Source organism: Phascolarctos cinereus, unplaced genomic scaffold, assembly GCF_003287225.1.
Source record: "Phascolarctos cinereus isolate Bilbo 61053 unplaced genomic scaffold, phaCin_HiC Scaffold_2;HRSCAF=192, whole genome shotgun sequence".
Taxonomy (NCBI): Eukaryota; Metazoa; Chordata; class Mammalia; order Diprotodontia; family Phascolarctidae; genus Phascolarctos; species Phascolarctos cinereus.
The window spans coordinates 327,856,865-327,865,855 of NW_027555625.1; the positions used below are offsets into that span (position 1 = coordinate 327,856,865).

Below are 8,991 nucleotides of genomic sequence, written 5' to 3' on the forward strand. Positions count from 1 at the left end.
CTGCTTCCTTAGAGAAGCTTTCCTGACTAAGCCAGACTTTCCTTTCCTCTCTTTTTTTTGGCTAAGCAACAGGGTTAAGTGACTTGCCCAGAGTCATACAGCTAGTCTGAGATTGGATTTGAACTCAGGTCCTCCTGACTCCATGGCCAGTGCTCTATTCACTGTGCCACCTACCTGCCCCTTTCCTTTCTTTTCTCTGAAGTCTAACACACATATTCATCCCAGGCTTGGAAGGGACCTAAAGACTCATCTAGTCCAGCCATTTACCACATAGATGAATCTTCTCTACAATCATAACTACTCTGACAAGTAGTTACCTACCCTCTGCTATACCTCCAATAGCAGGGAACTTCCTACTTCATGAGATAATCCATTTCACTACTGGACATCTCTGCTTGTTAGAAAAGTTCTCCCTTAGCTTCAGGTGAGATCTACCTCCATTCACCCTTACTTCATTTCCTCTTCCTTCAAACTCCCTCGTTGCCCTGTCCCCGTCCAGGATAGCAGATTGAGAAGAAAGACATGGTGACTCATCCCACTTCAATGAGCTGGGAGTCATCAATTACCATCTCCAGTAATTGAAGGACCACCAAGCCCCTCCATCTGTCTTACCTGTATGTATTACAATCCTCTGTGTTTTACCATCTCCCCTGACTCTCCACCCTGGGAACCTCCAGGCAGTGCCATCAACAACTCCACTTTTTCCAGTCTTTTCACCCTGCTGGTGGAGTTGTCTCCTACAATTAGAATGTGGGCTTCTTGAGAGCTATCTCACCTTTTCTTTTTCAAATGAATTTTTATTGATTGTTTTTGTTTTTTTACATCACCAAAATTTCCCCTAGTACCCGTATTCCCCTCCCAGAGAGCCATCCCACATAATAAATAATGTTTTTAATAAAAAAAAGACAAAAATTCAGCAACACTGATCAAGACATTGAAAAAGCCTGAAGGCAAACGTATTGTATAGGACCTCCTACTTTTGCAGAGGGGTAGGACTGGGGTGTCTTCTCCTACCTCTTCTTTGGAGCCATGCTTGTTCTTTGTAATTCTGCAACATTCACTTTTGATTGCATTGTAGTGGTTCTTTCTGTTTGCATTATTGTAGTCATTTAGTCATTGTGTATATTGTTTTCTCATCCTTGCTTACTTCATTCTGCATCAGTTCACATTAATCTTTTAATCGTGCTTCTTTTTTTTTCATCATATTGGTCATTTCTTATAGCACAGTAATTTTCCATTACATTCCTAACGCAATATTTGGCACATTGTAAGAGCCTGACAAATACTTATTCATTCATCCTTTGGTCTTTTTCCTCTCCACAAAGAATATCTATCCATTCCTTTTTCCACATGATTCCCCTTCAGATATTTGAAAATAATGATGATCTCCTCCACCCACTCCCTACCCTGCCCTGGTGCCCAGGAAAATTGTCTCTTCTCTAGGCTAAAAATCTTTCATTTTTTCAACCAGTCCTCAAGTGGCATGGTTTTTGAGTTGCTTACCATTCTTTAGATGGGCTCCTACTTGTCACCTTATTGAGGGCAGAAGTTAATCCCTTATGTCATTGTTGCTATTTGACCACTTTGCTCCCCAAATGGGAGCCTTGGGGACCGTTTCTGGACGGTTTTCCATTACTATCCCACCTGTGTTGCAAGGGTCACCTTCTGAAGACACTGTTGTTATTACGCTCCTTAAGCACATGCAATTCTAGTCTAACAGGACTAAATCCTATTAGTCTAAAAAAATCACCAATAAATCATGCAATAAAATAAAAATCACACAATAAAAACCCCACAGGACTTAAGGGGAAATGAGGTTAGGAGTACAATACTCAAATTCAGTCTCAGGGGAAGCCATAGCACAAGGAACCTCCACCACAGGATCTGGTCACCAACATCAATCCATGAGAGGCACATAGGCTCCAAGACTGGGAACAGGAGACTTTTGGGGTGGCCTCTTCCATGAGGTGCTCTGGGGATCCCCATTCCCACTGCTGGATCTATTTCCACTGAGGCAGTGGGCCAAGATCATCTCCAACTAGGCTTTTCTCTGAGCAAGTGGTTTGGGATTGATGGGGGTTCAAAGAGGCCAGGTGATGAGGTGGGGGGCATGTTGGGGGTTTTCCTTTCTTCCCTTCCATGCCTGCCTCCCTAAGCCCCCACTTCTAGCTCTCCCAAGTGTTCTACTTCCCCCACTACCCAGGATCTTTCACAACATCCTGAGTGGAGGAAGAAGACCCCAGTTGGAGCCAAACATCTGTTTACAAAGATCCCATTGCACAATGGACGAAGATGGCAGAACTGAGTGTGAATGGATCTCCGGTTTTAAAGACGCAAGAAGCCAATCAAAGACAGCTATTCTTACTCTCGTGGTAGGGAAGCTTCAAGCTCCATGTCAAAACTGGGCATTTTCAGGGAGCCTGAGTTACACTTATAAACAATGCTTTGCATTAAAGTGCTATATATCATTATTATCTGAGTACATGAATTTTTTATACCTCAAATCTGCTATTCATTCTATTTGGCCCTACCCTCTTGAGAGATATACTCCATACCCCATTGAGTACTGGGGAGAAAGGGGTTGCCTTTCTACCATTTCTTCCTCATTGTGAGGAGAGAGAGACCCTTTGTTGTGTGAAAGGCAACTGCAGCCCTCTCCCCACACACATCCACCCCCCTCTCCTTTCTTCCTACCCTAATGGAACCTCTATCTATCTATATCTATCTATCTATCTGTCTGTCTGTCTGCCTGTCTGTCTGTCTGTCTGTCTGTCTGTCTATCTATCCATCCATCCATTCATCCATCTATCTATATTTAAGATATATATAACAGTTAAGATATATGTATATATATCTTAACTGTTGCATTTATTGAAGAAAACATATACTATTTTTGAGTTAATTTTTAAAAAGCAGATGAATGCTGACTTTTTTCATAATATAGCTCACATTTGTACAGTAACAGAGAAATCACTTAACCTTGGGCATCTTCACTTTTCTGATCTATAAAATGAGAAGCCCCTTTTAGCTCTCAATCCTATGCTTCCATACATTTTCACATCCATCATTTCATTTAATTTTCATAAAACCTTGAGAAGAAGGCAGAGGAGGGATTATCATTCCTTTATACAGAAGTAGAAACAGGTTCAGAGAGGTCATGACTTGCTGGAGGTCACACAGCGGCAGAACTGAAACTCAGTATTCTCCAAGAACCCCCATCCCCATCCCGTCACATAGATCCATAAAATTGTGGCTTTTGGTTACTCGGGTCACCTGCTTTTCTTCTCTAGTTGAATGTCATCTAGTGCAGGGTCCTCCAGTGGGGAGAAAAACTTGACTTAACTTTTTTCCCCAGGGCCTTTTGATAGAGAAAAAAATGTTCCCAAGGCTCCCATTTGGGGAGCAATGTGGTAAAACAGCAACAACAACAACAGTGTCTTAGAAGCACAGGCTGGATAGGTGGAAGAGGAGAGCGAGGACAACTGGAGATGGTGAAAGACTGATAACAGATGGGGTAAGGGCTGAGGATTTTTTAGTAGGTGGGTGGAAATTATAGGCAGGCAAGCAATAAGCATTTATTAAACCCTTACAATGTGCCAGGCATTGTGCTAAACACTAGCTATACAGACACATGCAAAAGAAAAGAAAGACAACCCTGCCTTCAAGGAGCTTACATTCTAACTTCAAAAGACAACACATAAAAGGGGGCTGACAAAGCGCTGTGGAAGGTAGGGTAGGGAGGGCTGGAGACTGGTTAGTAAAGTTTGCAGAGGCAGAAGCAAAGACAAGAGAGCAATGAAGGATACATGGCCAGCTTGGATCTTTCTTCAAAATGGTGGCTCCAGTAAGAACTCACTAATGGGAGAAGTGGGCAGGAGGGATGAAGGAAGTCAGCTGAGATATCATGCTGTTATGCTTGAGAAGGCAGCATAACAGACTTGGTGTGCCCAGCACCAGCAGGTGCTCTTACCATACCTACTGGAAGAACAGAGAGAAAAGATTGTTTTCAGTAGAGCTAGTCCTGTACATGGGTAGAGAAGGCCCATGTGGTATGACTTGAGGCATGTGGAGAAAAGCCTTTGGCCCCAATCTATCCCCCTTACCAACTCCAGCCTCCAAGCGCTCTCCAGTTTATAAGATCCCCTTCTATTAGACGAAAGCTCAAAGCAGCCTAAGGGACTGATTCAAGTCGACTTAAATTCAATGAGCATGTGTTAGATACTGGAAATGTTCAAATGGATCCATGATCTCACTGATTTTGTATGTTTCTTCCAATCACATAGACCACAGTTTATCCATGCTTGCCCATCATGTGCCATTATTATCCATGTCCTCTCATAAGATCCACAAAGGGCGAGTCAATTGGAAGGTTAACAAGCTTTACTAAGCACTTACTATGTGCTAATCAGGGCAGCTAAGTGGTACAGCGGATAGACCGGATAGACCGCTGGGCCTGGAGTCAAGAAAACTCTTCTTCCTGAGTTCAAATCTGGCCTCAGACACTTACTAGTAGTGTGACCCTGGCCGAGTTACTTAACCCTATTGGCCTCAGTTAACTCATCTGTCAAATGAGCTAGACAAGGAAATGGCAAACTGTCCCGGGATCTTTGCCAAGAAAACCCCAAAAGGGAAGAATCAGACACCTCTGAAAAATGACTAAACAACGTGTACTAATTGCTGGGGTTACAGAGAAGGGCAAAAACATATTCACGCCTTCACATGCTGGAGACCTTCCTCAATTTCTTCTGATATCATGAGGACACCAATAGAATACTTACCATCTGCTGGTCATCCCTCATCCTCACCACATAACCAGCCTATCTTCTCTTCCTATCATATAATCCCCTGACCACATCTTTACTTCTCTTCTTTCCAGTTCTTCACTGCATACTGGGATTTACTGGTAAATGTTTTATAAGAGAGAATATATATGTATTTCTGCATTATTAACTGCATTATTCTGAATCTACATTGTTAACATTTTCTTAAGTCTAGACAATCAACAAAACTATAAATCGAGTCCAGATCTGTAGCAATCACAGTTCTGAAATGTACATACTCACAATGAAAATTTAACAATGAGCTCTGATTAGAGCCGGTGCCATCAGAGTTCTAGCGCTGCTCGTTCACAGCTATCCATCATGCACCTCTGTGTGATGCTCATTTTCTATTTTCTTTTTTTTTTTTTTTGGCACTGGACATACAAATGCCAAAATGGAAACAGTCCCTGCCCCCAAGGAGCTTACAGTCTATTAGTGAGGCCAGAACCTAATGCCAGAAATTAAAATAATAAAATAAAAATTTAAAAAGTTGTAACAGACCCAGTAAGCAAGATTTAGGAACCAAACATTGGAGATGGCTGGACAATATGGGATGTTTTCTTCTCTTAGGTTCTCTGCCTTCTTATTAGAGTTGCCTGTATGAGGTCGAGATATCAGGAGTAGGGATGAGTCAGGACCCTCTTGAAGCTGGAACAGGTGCTCAGAGTTGGGCCAGAAAACCTGGTGTGGAAAACAGGACCTGTGTCTTGGTCCAGAGTCAGGCTCTGGGTGCACCCAGGAGGCACCTGAATACATGGGCAGAGCAGATGCGGAACACAGAAAGACCAACTTTGCCCACTTTAGGTTTTGCTTTGGGTTGGCCCTAGTCTTCAATAATTAAATAATAACATAATATTAAATAATATATATAGATAATATAGATAAATAAATTTTTAAAAGGGCAGTATTAGGATTGCCTCATGTGCCTCAAGCTATGTCAGCCAGAATCTGTGAGGTGATGGATGACAAGCATCTCTAGCCCAAGTTCAGTTCACATAAACTCAAGCATGAGTATGATTACTGACATCATAGGAAATCTTAGCAGCAGCTCTCAGGCCACGAGCCCTAGAGCAAGAGTCCTCAAAAGGGCTAAGACTTCTGGATATTACATCTTTCAAGTAAATATTAATAGTATTTAAGCTGCTATCTGCCACTGAGCTTCTGTGCTGCCTTGGGCCAGTCCCATCTACTTTCTGGACCTTTTTCACTTCATCTGTAAAGTGAATCACTCTAAGGATTCCAGTTAGGCTTGTCTCTTTTCCAGTCTGCTCTTCTCCTTGGGGCTGGGGACAGGACATCCATGGTATGTGGTTCAGAGGAAAGGACTGTTTCCATCCTGGAAGTCGTCAGCAGTCTATGTGGTAGACCAGACCATTCATGGGCTGCCCTAGAATCGAGGGAAGGTTCAACCCCAAGCCCACAGGGGAAACCAACCCAAGGAATGGAAATGGTGCCATTACAGGGGCATGCCTTTTCTGAAATCTGAAGGGGCAAAGTCCCAGCTAAAATCCCATCTTCTACAAGGAAACTTTCCTCGGTCCCCTTAATGCTAGTAACTCTCTCTGTTGATTATCTATTTATCTTATATGCATATTCTTTGTATTGTTTTAATGGGCCCCCCCATTGGATAGTGAACTTCTAGACAGCAGGGATGAGGCTTTTGTCTTTCTTTGTATCCCCTGGGCCTAGCACCTGCTATGCATACAGTAGGCTCTAAATAAATGTGTATTGGACTGACTGAATGAGATTAAAGAAGCACTTTCAGTGATGAAGAGGCTACAGGCTTGAATAGCTCCAATGAATATGAAAAGGCCTGTGGAGACTGCAAGGTTGCCTCAGAGCTAAGACTTCCTCTATCTCTTTGCTCCCAGTAATAACCTACATAAGATCCCCACTCTTCTTCAGGGAATTGTAACTTTCTGGTTCGCATAACAGTGTGTTCCCAGGGCATCCAGATTTGGAACTGGAGCATCCAGTCTCTCACCTCCTGCTTGGAGACTCAACCAGCCTGGGCCTGGCTGAGCTGTGGGAGAGAGCCCAGAGGGCACCCTACCCTAATCTCCTTCCCTGACTCCTGGAAGGATGATTTCCTTCTTAGAACTGATTCACCCAGTCTTCTTGTTCTGAGCCCAGCACTGCCTTCTTCAAGAAGGAACTTTGCAATTGCTACATCTGCTTCATGACATTCATTCATTCATTCATTCATTCATTCATTCATTCATTCACAAATATCTGTTAAGTGTATGCCGTGTACCAACCTCTGTCCTGAGTGAAAGACAAAGTTGATGTCCCCCTGCCTTTCTTAGTCCTCTGGCTTTTCCTGCTTCCCGGGCAGAGACCTGCCTTCAATATTCTTGATTGCCTGTTCCCCAACTAGAGAGATGTTGCTAGGTCACCTCTAAAATGACAGAGGCAGCTGGTGGCACAGTGGATAGAGAGCTGGGCCTGGAGGTTCTGTACTGGGGGGTCCATATGTGGTTTGCCGATGGTCTGTGATTCCAGTTTCTGGCATGAGGGAGTCTTTGGGTCCCCAAGTTTGAGCTTTTTCTGGGGAATGTCTCCGGGCTGAGGGTTCTGTGGATATTTGGGGGAGGGTGTCTCTGGACTGAGTCCCTGGGTTTGGGGAATGGGAGGGCCTCTCTCAGCTGACAAGCCTGGGGAGGAGGGTACTGTCTTTGGGTTCAGCTGTCAGTGTCTCTGAACTGAAAGGTCTATGGGAGAAACTCCTACAGAGTTCATATGAATCTCTGCATTCCATGTGTTTTCCATGGCTGTCCCCCATGCCTGGATAGTCTTCTCTCCTGGCCGCTAGCTCCTGCCATCTCTGGTTCCTTTTTAAGACTGGGCTCAAATCCCACCTTCTGCAGCAGGCATTTCCTGGTCCTTCTGCCGCCTCTCCCTTCCACCAACTACCCTTGCCATGTATTGGAAATATCTATCTTGTACATATAGTTCTTTTCATGTAGTCTCCCCCATCAGAATGTAACCTCCTTGAGGGCAGCTACTGTTTCTGCCTTTCTTTGCTTCCTCAGCACTTAGTCCAATGCCTGGCACATGTTGCTGGTTAGTTGTGTGCAACTCTACTGTGAACCCATGACTTTGTCCATGGAGTGGTTTGCCATTTCCTTCTCCAGTGTGTTCCTATTTTACAGATGGGGAACTGAGGCAAAAAGGGGTTACGTGGGGCAGCTGGGTGGTTCAGTAGAGTGGTGGCCTTCTTGAGTTCAAATCTGGCTTCAGACACTTACTAGCTGTGTGACCCTGGGCAAATCACTTAACCCTGTTAGCCCCAGTTTCATCTGTGAAATGAGCTGGACAAGGAATGGCAAACCACTCCAGTATCTTTGCCAAGAAAACTCCAAATGGGGTCACGACTCAAACGGCTGAACGACAGCAAAAGGGGTCAAGTGACTTGCCCACGGTCACACAGCTACTAAGTGTTCTTATTTAAACTCAGATCTTTCCGACTCCAGGACCCGAGAGCTATCCACCGCACCACCTAGCTGCCCCTGCCAGGCATACAAGAAGCGCTTAATAAACACTTGCTCAACTGAGCAGACGCTTTGCAACGCTTGTGGAGTTGAAATGGGAAGGCGTGGGGTGAAGGGGTGGGGGGAAATCTCGGAAGTGTACCTTGCAGAGATGGGCTTCCCGGAACTGAAGGACGCGTGAGGTGATATCTGGACGTTGGGGGTCTCGTGGGAGGGTTCCAGCACCAGCTGGTTTCCCCGGGGCGGGGTTGGGCAGGGCAGAACTGGGCAGGACCTGAGCTTCCGAGTCCGCGGCTTCCCAGCGGCGCGCCTTCCGGACAAAGCCTGCGCATTTTCCTGGCGATGATTGGCTGTGGGTGACGTGCTGAACGCCCCCTTCGGACACGCAGGCCGGGGCCGGCGCGCCGTAACCAATAGCAGGGCTCGGCGCCGGCGCTTCTCTGTATCAATCTCGGAACTGCCAGCCAATGGGAACGCCGCTACCCGGCTCGTGCCCCTTTCGCGGCAAAAAGGATTTGGCGCGTAAAAGTGTCCGGGACTTTGCGGGGATCAGCTGGAGAGACCAAAACAAGCTCCCAGCCCCGGCCCCAGTCCCGGCCCCTGCTCTGTCCTCCAGTCTCCCGCCCCGGCTCCATCCATCTGTACGGATCCGGTCGCTGCTGAACCCCGGAGTCCAGGAC

The 8,991-nt window shown here is 45.4% G+C and overlaps 1 long non-coding RNA gene across 1 annotated transcript; it reads right to left on the minus strand.

Moving 5' to 3' along the window:
* Positions 1-1,158: 1,158 nt before the first annotated feature.
* LOC144455932 (uncharacterized) lies at positions 1,159-8,728 on the minus strand. The gene is made up of 2 exons (XR_013484810.1): positions 8,454-8,728; positions 1,159-5,501 (listed from the first exon to the last, which is right to left on the minus strand). It is a non-coding gene; the product is annotated as an uncharacterized LOC144455932 (long non-coding RNA).
* Positions 8,729-8,991: the final 263 nt, after the last annotated feature.